The sequence below is a fragment of the Puma concolor genome, chromosome B2 (genome assembly GCF_028749965.1).
Source record: "Puma concolor isolate L17-30 chromosome B2, mPumCon1.1.hap2, whole genome shotgun sequence".
In the NCBI taxonomy this organism is placed as follows: domain Eukaryota; kingdom Metazoa; phylum Chordata; class Mammalia; order Carnivora; family Felidae; genus Puma; species Puma concolor.
This window is the reverse complement of record NC_141671.1, coordinates 91,398,531-91,413,672: the sequence shown is the minus strand read 5'-3', so window position 1 is coordinate 91,413,672 and position 15,142 is coordinate 91,398,531.

Genomic DNA, 15,142 nt, shown 5'->3' with positions numbered 1-15,142 from the left:
TTGGGATGAGCACTGGGTGTTGTATGGAAACAAATTTGACAATAATTTGATATATTGAAAAATAAATAAATAAATAAATAAATATGAGGTGATGCATCCAGACCCCCAGTACAGCTCTAGCTTAGAGCAGGTGGTTGGCCAGTGAACTCATTATTTCACTAGGCAATGTGGGAGATAAGAGCAGAAAACAGCATGATAAAGTCTATGTACATAATGGGAAGAGGATGTGATGGGGCCCCTAACAGAAATAAAAACCAAGCACTATATATGTTCACAGGAAGGTAAAATTATACCACACCCATGGTTATGAAAGAAGCAACATTCAAGACAGGCATTGAAAGGTGAAAATGGACTTGAAAAATGAAAATGGCTTTCTCTTGAAGGGAATTCAAAGTCTTACACCAATGTGTCCCCAAGACCATCATGATAGAGGGCAGACATGTGGAAGTAGGGTGCAAAGGACACTAAGAAAACCAGGAAAGTGAAAGGTGATACAAGTCCTTTCATGGTATCTCTGGAAGAATGAGACCCAGACACTGTGGCAAAATTAATTACAAAATAAATGCAATTTCAGCTTTATGCTTAACAGTTTCTTTTCTGCATGTATTAGTGGAAGTATAAATATTATTTGGAAAAACATAAAATCATTATACCTCATTCTTTGAACCGAAGTCAAAATGAGAGCTACCATTAATGTTAGCATGTTTTTCAAATTCTACGTGGAATTGGATGCATCGTGCTCCAATGGAATTCTGAAATGAGGTCAACTTCTGGCAGGTCACACGACTAACTCTATTAAGCCACTGTTCTGTGATCAGCTCCATATGCGTCACCCTTCTGCTGGGTAATTTTGTGCTTAGTCCAAAGACATTATGAAAAATAGCAAAATCTTGGTATATTGTCAAAGGTCAGAAATATTATAAAAATCAAGATACAAATGTATAATTGGTTCAAAATCTGAGAACAAAATATCACCTCACTTAGAGTTTATCATAAAATTATTTTAGTCCTCCCAATGAAAGTCACCGAGGGGAAAAAAAAAAAATCTCTCATTGCAAAGCATGAGCCTTGATTGCATCTTGGATCAGGACAAAATTGAAATAGATAAAAGAGAAATTGGAGTTAGTTGGAAAAAATGAAAATATGGAATATTTTGTGGACTTACTGTTCATTTCTTAAATATGATAATGGTTTTCAAATTATTCAGGAGAATTTCTTTATCCTGAGAAAATGTAAGTGTCCTAACATCTGCAACTAACTTAATTTTAATGGCTCAGAAAAAAATTACATATATACAGAGATATTTACATTGTATATACGTATAAATGCATATATACACAGAGAGATAAAGATAGGGAGATAGAGTCCTCAAATGCGGCAAAATGTTAACAATTGTTGAATTTAGGTGAATATAGGTATTCATTGTACTATTCTATCAACTATTCCTTATATTTGAAATTTTTCAAACTAAAAAGTTGGGAAAGTAAAAATATTCTATTCTTTATGACATCTAATTTTAACTCAAACGGAATGGCAAGGATTACAAGAAATCTGCTCAAATGATAAATAGAGGAGATTCATGAACATTTGATGCATGCTTTCTAGATAACTACTAGATACACCTGGTGAAAAAAATCTGAAGTTGAAAATGTTGTACCCTTCATCTTCCCTGTGCTGCACTGGTATTACACTGCTATGCATACATTCATTGATAGAGTTTGGTAATAAATCCCAAGTTTGATGTAACCATCTATCTCTGTGTCATGCGAATAATTTTTGTATTGATATTTTGGTTTTCATTTTGCTATGAAGCCATCATTTACACTAAAGTATACTACTAGTTCAACAGAGATCAGTCTTTCTAAGAGAAACCAAAATTATCCACAAATAGATGTTCTTCAACAAAGAGCCTAAAAATTAGGATTAAGTGAAACCATAAAACCAGGGAGTTTATACAACAAATGTGCAGGAGAGAGGAGAGACCTGGAGCGTAACATTCCACATCGTAGGCCGTTTTTATGCCACAATGCAGTTCCAGCTACATAGCACTATAAGAGTCATTGCGTAAAGATTCATTAGTGCATGCAAATAGTCCTCCAGGTACGTATTCCTTTTCTGCACAGTAATCAATGCTACTGGTAAACAGTACGAGCAGATATAATTGCTTCGTCTATACAGTGTTACCTATAACATAGTGTTTCAAGTTACTCCAGTTTATCTAAAAACGCAGGGATCAAGTTTCTGAATTCTTTTTACCACAGAAAATGAATTTCAATTAAGGAAGTAGACATACATTAGAATAAAATACTCTTTGGGGGCAAGGATATAAAGGTCAGAAGAGTAATGTTTTATGACAGTATTCCAAAATTTTCTATATTCATTTTGAAATGTATAAACATAAAAATTATACAATAGACTCACATAAATTACCAGGCTAATGTGCAGTGAATTTGAATTTTGTTTAAAACATCTAAATATACAATGAGTGAGCAAATGTATCACACAGTGTTTATGATATAAATTATTAAAAAACAAGATGATGTGATTTTCCATAAATTAATGTTCATATCTTTTTATTAAATTATCAAAGATAACTCTTACATGTAAGAGCTGAAAAGGGGAGTACACAGAAACTTTATGCAATTTCTCCAATTTTGTTCAAAAAATAAACTCAGTCTAGATAGAAATCCTTCACGAAACTCCTAGAAATGTAAATCTAGCTAGCAGTCTGATTGCCTGCTGTTTGCATATATGAACATACATCACGTTCCCTTACTCAGGACCTCCTTTGTCTAGAGATGTCAGTGTCTTCAGAGTGCATACTTAACATTTCTATAATATTTTATTTAGTTGGAAAAATCATAAGGTGAGAAGCATCCCAAAATAAAATGATCTGAACCAGGAATTTATGATTTCTTTTCATAAGCAATGTTCAAGCAAAGACCAGACAACCTCCTAATTGTAGGGTTGTGGTGGGCATGTAAGTACCAGATGGGGTTGGATCAGGTCCCTTAAAACTCTGTAAATCTGTCGCCTTATGATTCTTATAGGTTTAAAGATATAAAGAGGTGTATTTTTGTGGTTTTCAAAGCCTAGGTATTTTTCATTTTTAGAAGATGCAAAAGTTACCTCCATTTTCTAACTTGTATTTCTTTTCTGGAAAGGGGATAATCTTAAAATGGTCTTCCCTGGTAAGCATTTGATATTCATTGTATCCATTTGGAGAAAAATAGATATGATAGTTTCTTATTTCACAATGATAGCATATTATAATGGTGTTAGAAATACATTAACACACTGTGAGAGCAGACCTCTGATCTGCAGATAGTGACATACATGGATTTATAAGTGACTGAGATAAATGGTCTGCTATTGCCGAGGAGTAAGTGAAAGCTACTTCCTCTACTGGTTTTGGGAAGTGACTATCATTGAACCGATAGAGCTTGAACAGGAGACCTGGATAACATATTGTTTCCTTACAAACACTTTAAGTCAACTTTCAATATACCATTTTAATTTTGGAATTAAAATTTGGAAGGAATTTTGGAAACATTGCTTTGCTCTGACTATCCAGCATCAGCATAGTTCATATAATGTCAGTTTCCCTTATTCCACACATACCTCTCACATTTGCCAAATTCAAGGTTACAAAAAAAAAAAAAAAAGTAAGTCTTGATGGACAGTTAAGATTAAGAATATATCTGCGTACACTAGAAGAAAAGCATGCTGATATGAAGTGAAAAGTATGATTATCCTGGATCACCCAAAGGTCTCAGTTGCTTGAAAATCATTATGATGGAGTTTTTCACCTTTCATATTGTTTATCTACAGCCAGGGAAAGGATAAACCACTCAGCCCAGATAGGTTACTGGCCCACAAGACAATGATTCAACTGACCATCCAGAGATTTCATTCTGTTTCTACCTGGTCTTTGAATATAGGCAACTGCTCCGGCAATTTTCTCTCCATGTGCATAATGATTTGGGGATTTTGTTTTTAACATTTCGTTTGTAACTGTTGTCAGTTTTTTCTCTATAATAATTTCCTCTTAATTTTTTCCTCAAAGTCAAAACTGCTAAATTAATTCTAAATTGCCATTTTTTATATCTAACATTTCCATGGAAGAGTCAAAACCACCTGAAATTTTAAGAAAATGCATCAAAAATCTGCTTAGTTTGGCTTTCTGACAACATAAGTGACTTCATTTTCCACTCAACAATTCATCAATATTTTTACCTCAAAGATAATTTTCATGAAAACTTTTATTATAATATCTCATATTTTTATTTCAAACTGCTATGAAATTCCATTAATTTCTACATCTCTATAAGTTGTTATAAATGCAAATATACATTCATATTCTAACTTCATGAAATGTTCATTGCACTTATTTCTATGGAAACAAAAAAATAAATTTTTATTTCATGTCTTCTTCATACTTATTATTTCTGTTCAGAATTCATAATAAATAGATGCGCTACCATCTAAACGCTATATATTTAGATAATCCTAGACACATATTACTGCATACTAAACAAACTTAAAATCATTTTACTGTATTTTCAATTTTAGGTGTAAAACCAAGAGGATGATAGTAAGATGCTAACATTAGTATTTAGGACCAACATGCATGCATACAATATATTCAGACACTGATCGTATGTTATTTGAAATGATTCAATTCCCAACCAATACCATAGTAGAAATTTTTTTCTTCTAAGACATTGTCAGTAGCTGTCATTCAAGGCTAGAGCTTACTAATGAGAAGTGGAAATTTTGGTCGCATTCAGATACCAAAAGACATTGACCATTATGTGAGAATTTGAATACTCCTTATACTCATTCCCAACTCAAAAATTTGTATCCTGGTTTATAAGGTATTAGATTCAGAATTTTTTATTTCCTTCCTTGGATACTTAAACACCAACCATAGACAATCATTACTTGATAATTTTAGAAAATAATAAAATTTTAAAACAATTGTATATTTAAGAAACATACTATTCATGTTACCAATAAGAATAAGGACATAAGTCATATTCATTTAAGAACGAATATTTGTTACTTTCATCTATATTTCTCAAGTATCCCATAAGAAATTACTTTTTTGAATATATTTCTTAATATACTATTCAAGGACTAGAATACATGCAACTCAAAAGATTATAAAAAAAAAAGTAAGATTACCACCGTGAAAAAAGTTCTATCATAAGACTGTGAGATTCTTTGAAACCCTGACAATTAAACTTTTATTTCAAAAATCAATACATATGTTAGGTTCATACACAGTTTGTAATTTTTTTAAATAACATACTTATGAATTATAGGTTTAAAACAACACTAAATTTGTTAGCATAAAATAGAATATAAGCATAAATATACCTAGCCTTATGTGTTTGTATAAAAAACATTTGACCATACGAAAAAGGACAGAATTAGTCTTTTTTAAAACAAATCATATTCAGAACTTAAGCAACATTCAGTTATCATTACAAAGTTGTCTGTGAAAGACACACTTACTACAATGATTTGCCATCACACAAAATATTTTGGGACAACAATTTAGAACATTCTTTCCTCTCCTCAATAATGGCAGATCTCGGTCTTTGAAAGAAAATCTGATTTAGAGATTTGACAACCAAGGTTGTCAAGTAGATACCATTTTTAAATATTTACATAGGATATATTTGATTTTTTTGTGTTTCCTAAAATTGTTTTAAGGCATTTTAGAAATGTTTTGAGATATTTTCATCATTAGAACAAGTGTTCGGCTTCCTAAAGAGGTCACCTGGAAAAGAATATTTATATGGAATCATTTGCAACTTACTTTACAAATACATAATACTTTATTTCTGTATTAAGAAAGGACAAGAATGAGATAAACATCCACTGGTGTTTTCTATAACTATGATTTGTTAATTTTCTAAATATTGAAACTTATCGTTTCACAGTAACGATGAGCTACTTCAAAGACAGGTAGCTGAACTAGGTCAGAGTTTCTCAACCTTGCTACTATTGACATTTTGCACTGGATAATTGTTGTGGGGGCTCTCCTGTGGATTGTAGATTATTTAGCAGCAAATTTGGCCTCTGCCTACTAGATGCCAGTAACACCCCCTCAGATAGGACCATCAAAAATCTCTCCAGACATTACCAAACATCCTCTGGGAAACAAAAATCACCCCTAATCGAAAACCACTGCATTAGGTGATTAGAAATTCCTGCCAATTCCAAGAGCCTAAGATTCATAAAACATTATAAAATATATGTTTAAAAAAAACATTGTTACACATTCTAAATATCCAACCGAAGTATAAAAAATTAATGTCATAATTTTTCTAGTTATACACATTTTCAAAAACAATTTGTAATAAGATGATACGGTGAACATGTTTAAAATTTGTTGTCATAAGGCACAGCCTAGTAATATACAAAAATATTAAGGTGCATATTAACATATGCACATACATAAATATAAAGATATAGCTATAAACAATATTTGTATAAATATGTAAATCTATGCATACATAGCAACATGCCTTAAAACAACATGGCCATTTACTTCCTATTTAACAAACCTCCGACTCTAGAATAGTGTGCACTCTGTTATGATCAATACGTAAATTTTAAAATGACCTTTCATAAGGGAAAGCTAGATATAACAGATGTGGTGTCCATTTATATAGAACTCTCCTTTGACTTTTACCCCAACAAATAACGCCTTATGTTCCTTGCTTCCTCCGTGACACCCAAATTTCTGAAGAAGTGCTATCTTTTTTTTTAATCTACCATCACAGTTACTCTGTTAGGAACAAGGTTTCAAACAAGTAAGCAATACATTTCCTAAGATTTAAAATTTCTTTCTAGTTACCAGTTTTTTCTAAATATATACTTAACATAAAAATCACTTGTCACAAATTAACATTAAAGCACTATTAAATACTCAAATGCAATTATATTTGAGCAAAATAAAACAGAATTACTAAGAATAATAATGGCCCAGCATGTTCTTTTTCTTCAAATAAACTTACCTCAATCCTGATTTAGCCAATATAATACATCCATAGATTACCTTACTGGACATTTCCACTGAGCAAAAATGAACTGCAAGGCTCAGTTTGGATCTACTGATTATTGAGAAAACATTACTACCAAAAACCTCTATCATAGATGAAAAAAAGATTCCCAGTGGTTAGAATTCCCTATGTACTGCAGAATACCATAAAGCATAAGTTATTAAGAGTATAATATTATGGATTGTGGCTGTCCCTAAATAAACCTGAAAGCTTGTCATAAAGTTGAAATGATATTCTGGTAAATTGACAAAATTAATACACAATTTTAAGTCACAATTGTTTAACCATAAAGAGGCCTCATGGGTGTGCTGCTTTTCTTTTAATTAAATTAAAAAGTCTCTTCCATAGTTATTGATGTGTGAACATATTTCCATAGAGAATTATCTAAATGAAGAGCAAAGCATTCAAATACAGTCAAATATAATTGTTTAAAGATACCATACATTCATTCATTAGCAGAGTATTCTAATGTAAAATCAGAAGTAAAGCATGCCATAGGTAATTATTACTGACTTAGCTGTCAGGTACTCAAATCAACTAAAAGGCCAATTATTCTGAAGATACCCAGGATGGAAAGCTCATTGCTGGCATTAGATCATTTTGAGATAGTTATGGTGCCTTTTTATAGAATAAATTAATTTCACAGTGAGAACATTTGCCATATAACTTCACATACTATAACTTATTTCCAAATCTTAAATCATTCACATATGAAGAGAAATAGATTACCTTTAAAAATGCAAGTAAGATATTAAAAGAAAACTAGAGAGTAAAATATTAAGTCAGGTTATTTCCTTGTTTTCCAGTTTCATCACCAACATAACTCAAGAAATTCAGTATTAAAGGACAAGTTTTCATTCAACTTAATAACAGTATCCGTGGTTGATTTCTCAACATGGAATTAAACATATGCGTGTAAGATGATCCATTAAGAACACTAAAAAAATTTTAGGAAGGGTTTTCAAATCTGAACAAGCACTAAAGTGCCACCTACAGAAAATCTAAGATAAGTATCAGGGGTAGGAAAATGCCATTAAGTGTCTAGAACTGAGATACATATTTGCAAATACAATCTTCTCTCATCTCAGAACTAACACTGTACAGTGGCCCTGGTATATTAAATTCCTCCCCTAGGCACTGCTTGTATTCAGCATCAAGTTATTTAAATATAAGCTCTGGGAGAAATTGTTTCGGACTGTCACGCCCTCCCTACCACTATGTGGGGTCCCTATTCACTGTTCCATGGTGGTCCTTACCAGATTGCCACTGGGGGCCTTCCTGGCCATCTCCCTGTGGACTGTATCCTACACAGCAATGATTGTGTCGTATTCATTACTCTATCCACAGAATCCCCACTCTTAACATGTGTACATTGGATTAAATAAAATAAAGACCCAAAAACCATGGTATCCAATGGTTCTCAGATCTAGCTTCACAATAGAATTACCAGCCAAGCTTTTCAACTATTTATGCCCACACCACTTAAATCGGAATCTCAGGGTTGGGGGGCCCTGGGATCTTTTTTGTTTTAAAATCTTTCTAGATACCAGGGGCTGAGGGATGGGGGAGAGAGGGAGCTGTTTAATGTTTCAGTTCTGCAAAATGAAAAAATTCTGGAGATCTGTTTCACAACAGTATATATATATTTAACACCATTGAACTATACGCTTAAATATGGTCAAGATGGTAAAAAAAAAGTGGTGTGTATTTTTTTACCACAATAAAAAAAACACACAAACAAACAAACAAAAAACAGTTTAATCTTCCCATTGTGCAGCCAGGGTTGAGATCTACCGTAAGTACACAGAGAACGGTAAGGCTTCCCACACCACCAATTCTGTTTATGAAGTTGGTGGGGGGGAGAAAAGAGACTTCACAGTCACTTGCAACCGGTTTCCCAAACTATCTACCAAAAATTACATGTCTCTAAAATAAGGAGTCTAGGCTAAATAAATTTCAGAAAATCTGAATACCTTGCCAGAATAAAAATACAAATTAGAATATTGTAAAAGTTAAGAAACCCTGCAATTAAGAAACTTGTTTAACCGATTTGTTTCCAAAACTTACTTGACTATATTATGAAAGAACCATTCCCCTCAAAATGGTCTCTAATACCTGAAAATGAAATGCAGCACAGAGCAACGCCCTTCAAACTCTGGATGCCCACAGCTCACTTCTGAGTATTAGAATCCCTAACAGCAGGCTTGAAGAACTCAAATGACTCAAAGAGCAGTAAACAAGACAGCAGTGATTACAAACCATCACTAATGCAACATAAGATCTGTAGTTTCTAAATATGCATTCACATTATATTATACGCTGTTGTTTTGTGATGGAGCTACCTACCGCTCTTACCTCTCTCATATGTTCATGAGGAAAAGTTCTCACATGCCCCACTGAGCGTGTACTGGCCTGACCCTAAATGATGCCTCTTGCCCTTACTCACAACAAGTTGCACACTGTGCCATATCGTGTTTCATTTCATTTTTTTCTTCCTGTATACATCACAGGATAGCATCTTATATATACTCACTTGTAAACAATACATTCCACATGCTGATCAAAATTTGGTTTGAGGTACTTGAACGTGCAGTGAGACACAGCTTGAGAGCCACAGCCAGGAGAGGCTAGACTTACTTTAGATACAGCTATATTCAGTCCCATGTGTATACGTATAATACACATTGTGGGGGGTTGTGGAAATACAGACCTTGCATCCATTCTTGTGATCCTTAAGCCAGCACTTTCCTGAGGAGTGGTTTTGCAACAATTTGCTTGATTCTATGCAATATATCAGTAAAATAAACAGCATTAGTATTCTAAAACCAGAAGCACTGTAGATGTGAAAAGGAACCTATTTTAACACTTTACATAGATACTTCACTCCCTTTGAAAAAAGAAAGGCTACATTTTAAAATTTCATGTGGTCAAGGCATAAATCTGAAGAAAACTATAGGGCAGAATGATAGTATTATAAAATCTGTGCACTGATAAATTCTGTGGTGTGTTTGAGAGACACATAATTGGGTTCCTTTAATCCAGGCTGCAACCCATTGTGTTCTTTCTCTCACAGTGAATTGCACGTCAGAATAGCCACCAAAAAAAAAAAAAAAAAAGGCATCATGATAACCTTATTTTTCTCTGTTATTTTGAAACGTGCGTGATGGTGCAGTCAGTTAACTTTACAGTGTGGTTATTTAGTAGGAGTGAAATTATAATATTACAACATAAAAGAGTCCTTACTTGTGCTCCCATTGACTAGCATTAGGAAAATCTATCCAAAATACATCACTTAAAATCTGCAACTCCCCCAACACCATTATTATAAGTAATAATGACATTCATAATATAATGTTAAATATTCAACATTTATCTTAGGTAATTTTAATGATAAATGATACTATTAGAATAAAATTCAGCTATAGCCCTCTTTTTTTGCCACTTCTAGATTAATAAATAGGTTTTACTATTTTTTATTGGGTTGACCAGTGAAATTAGCAAAAAGAGAGAGCTAACTATTTATCTAATGTAACTATTAGATAGAAAGTTTTTCCACTTATTTGAAACACACTAGCTGAAGTTGATGTAACTTTAACTCTTAGTACTGTTTATGTTTATAATATTGACACCTTTCTTTTATAGGATCTTATGCAAATCAAAGGTAAGCATTTAAATTCCATTCACACAATTCATTGGTTGAGAAAAGTGATAGTATTAGAAAACAATCATTGTTCATTTCACTGCTATTAGAAAACTAAAAACTCAGTCTATACTAAGAGCTTGAGTCTTGTTATAAGTCATGTATATCACTTGAGTCATGTATATCTTCTCTCATTAAAAAAATACACAATTGGAAATTCAACTAAATGAAGGCTGAGGGGCTTACGTGTATCTTAACATGTATGCAACTCTTACTTGAGGACTTTGAGTACGTTGGTATCTTAACTATTGAGATCTGCCTTAGGACCTGAGACTGTTATTCTTAACTGTTAAAAAATATGAAAGTAAAACATGGATCTGTTATCTTAAGCAATGGGTTTGCTCTTCCTAAGCCATGTTGCTATTGTCTCTGCATGCACGTGGAAAAAGAGGAACAGAATATTTTATATTCTCCCCTCCCAAAAAAACTGGTAAGCAGAAATTTTTAAAAGAAGAGTAGTAGATTCTTAAACTAAATATTCCTTCAACACATTAATTTATTTGCATTATAAATGTTACTCTAGTAAACTAGATCTACCTAACTGAAGTCAATGTAAAGAGAAATACCGCTCATCATTACTATATTAAAGGGCATTTTTCTTGCAGCAAAGCACAAATTAAAGCTTTCATACAATAACCTTAACAAATTTCACATACATAGTTCCAAAATCCATCATTCAATACGAGAAAAAATATTTTTCTTTCTCAAGGTAGCACACATTTCACTCTGGGAGGGGTCAACAATTTCTACCTCCACATACTAAGGCATACTCTAGCTTGCTCCCCAAAAGGCCATGTCATTCTTATACAACTTAATCAGCAGCCACACAGAAGAAACCAACACTGCAATCTTTGTGATCATTTTAATGAGGACCCCTGGCTATTCAGTCATTGAAATATAATTGACTTGCTCTCCTCTTATTTTCATAATAGACACTCCAACCTAGACCACGTTTATTTGGCTATAAGAAATGTCAGGAAGAATTGGAACTTTTCTGAGTGTCCCCATTAAAACTGAAAACATGCCACCCTGTCTTTTACATGAGCTGCAATCATTTTGTGTTGGTCTCATTACACAATACAAGATGCAAATGTTCCAGGCACCCTTCTCACCAAACTGCAAGACCAAGGAAATAAGCATGCCAAGAATGTCTGGTTTTATCTGTACCTTTTTCTTACAATGTACTACAATTTCTTACAATTATTTACCCAACGCTTTAGAAAACAGGCAAAAGGAATAATAAATACAAATGTTATTTATGTTACTGATCTTTAGTAAGACTGCAAAGCAGAACTGATGACTTTCTTCTTAGCAATTAATCTATTTTTATAAAGTGTCAATTTTTCCTTCAAGAAACTACATAGTTGGTTTAAGAATTCAATAAGTGGCATTTACAAAATAACATCTGCAAAAGTGATGTGCAAAATTAATTATTGCAATCTTTGAAACAATGTGAACCCTGCAAATTATTATTTTATATTTTGGAGCTTTTAAGTTTACATTAACTAAAAACTCGAACAATCAAAAACTATTTGATAATGTGGAACTTTACAATATAAATTTAAAAGTCAGTCCTCCATGGAAATGCCAATAAATTCATAAAACCATGTGCAGGAGGCTAAGCATCTTGCTATCAGAAATTTTTTTCTTAACATGGAATATTCACAGTTGAAATGCCACTCATCAGATTAACAATTTCATTCATTTCTATTTCAGTTAAGATAAATTTCTACTCATTATTGGCAAAAATGTTGAGGAAAAGGAATTCCCATATTGTAAAATAATTTTAGAGGGAAGTTTAACAATAATAGTTATATCCTCCAGCTGAACAACTGCACACACACATATATACACAGAATTCTGATACACAGACATTTTGTTGCACCATAGTCAACATTTGCAAACAAAGAAAAACACAAGTAACAAGCCAAATGTTCCAATGGAAAGCTGACTAAAGTGATGATTTATTTGTATAATAAAATACTATATATCAATTAGAAAGAATAAGGCAGGTATATATGTACTGGGACAGATATATTTTTTAGTGAACGATAAAGTTACATGAAGTATATGGAGAATAGTCTCTTTCAAAAATTAGTATGCAAGAAGGGGCGCCTGGGTGGCTCAGTCAATTAAACGTCCGACTTTGGCTCAGGTCATGATCTCACGGTCCATGGGTTTCTGCCCCTTACCAGGCTCTATGCTGACAGCTCAGAGCCTGGATCCTGCTTCAGATTCTGTGTCTCCCTCTCTCTCTGCCCCTCCTTCCCTTGCACTCTGTCTCTCTCTCTTCCTCTCTCTCAAAAATAAATAAACATTAAAAAAATTAGTATGCAAAGAAATGTATGTGTTAAAAATTTAGAGGAATATGCAGTATATTATTAACAGTGATTTTCTAGGGGCACCTGGGTGGCTCTGTTGGTTAAGCCTCCAATTTGATTTCAGCTCAGGTCATGATTTCACAGTTGGTGGGATTGAGCCCCTCTACAATGACAGTGCGGAGCCTGCTTGGGATTCTCACTCCCTCTCTCTCTGCCCCTCCCCTGCTGGTGCTCTTTCTCTCTCTCACTCAAAATAAGTAAACATTTTTTTAAAAACAGTGGTTTTCTCTAGCAGATTAAAGAGTTCTATGCAATATTGTTTGAACATTTCTGATTCATTCATTCATCCAATCAATATTTATTAAGCACCTACAATGTGACAAGTAACTTTCTAGGGTTCCAGGATATAGCAGTGAATAAAACAAAGTCATGAGTTGGTGTTACTTTTAAAATCAAAAGAATAAAAACAAAGTTGAAAAATTGCTGGCATTTCAAATATTATAAGAAAATTAAGAAGTAAAAATCACTCCTCTCATTATCCTTGTTGAAACTCTTTATCCTTACCTTTCTGTTGCTCAAAACTTTTTTCTAATATTAGACTAATAATGGTCAGATCATAATAGAAACCATCATTAAAACAATCTCTACTAGGTCCAACTTTTATGAAGAAGATTGCATATTTTATCATCCAAAATTTAAAAATAGTTTCATTAGTAAATATCTGTACAGGCAATAAGAGTACATTACATAAGGGTAATGAAATAACTTGAGATTTCACTAGAAAGACTTTATATGAAAATGATAGACAAGTATGTATGCAGAAATATTACTAGGTAACCATACATGAATATTTTCATACATCTTAATACTCAATTTACCACTAACATACATTAGAAGCTTTTACAAGTGATATTAATATTGCAAGAGTATAGTGAATTTTATAAAAGCTATTCTAAGCTTACTGTAAAATGTACATTAATTCATATTTCCAATTTTATTAAAATCTACTAGGTACTCCCTCAAAACTTTCTTAATATCCTATTTTTCTCCCTTAAATTAATAAAAAGCATCTAAACATTTCTTAATAGAACTTATTTGATTTCTCAATAGAAACTCATTACTCACATGAAAGGTAAAAATTTTTAGAAAGTACCTAGGGTTCATATTCATGATGTTCTGAGCAATCGGACAGATAAAAAATATGTAAGAGTAAAAAGCCAACAAAGTCTAAATATCTACCACGAAACCTTTTCCTATAATGCGATGGTCCACTCACAGTGAGACTAGTCAATGTGAATGAAAAGGAATTGATACTTTAAATAAACTCTAGTTGAAACATGGATTCATTTGAATCAGAGATGAACTGCCTTGCCATAAACACCCCAAGGTTCCATTTGTGCCAAGACTGGCTGTAATTGAATGAACTGTCACTAGATGGCGGTGTGAGTTGAACAGCCAAATGTTTACAAGTTCTCTGTCAAATCTGGTACCAGGATCAGGACACTACCTCGTTGCACAACTTGCTATCATCAAAAATAGATCTCTTTGCAAATAAAAAACACACTACCAAAACACAAGAAAAATATTATGTAAAGGGGCAAGATTTTAAACAAAGAATATTCTAAGCGAGTTTGCTGTGCTGTTTACCTTTCTTAGTGTCTCAAACATGAGAGTGCTTATGACATCCCTGAGAAATTTGTCTAAAATTCACATTTCCAGAACCCCCTCCACCCTTGAGATTCTTTTTTTTTTAATGTTTATTTATTTTTGAGAGAGAGACAGAGTGCAACCAGCAAAGAGGCAGAGAGAGAGGGAGATACAGAATTTGAAGCAGACTGCAGGCTCTGAGCTATCAGCACAGAGCCCAACGCAGGGTTCAAACTAGTGAACCACAAGATCATGGCCTGAGTCAAAGTCCAACGTTCAACTGACTGAGCTACCCAGGAGCCCCAGACCCTTGAGATTCTTAATCACAGGTCTGTGATGGAAGATAGTCCCCATTTTTAAGAAATATCTAAGGTTATCCTAATACAGATAGTCCCTGA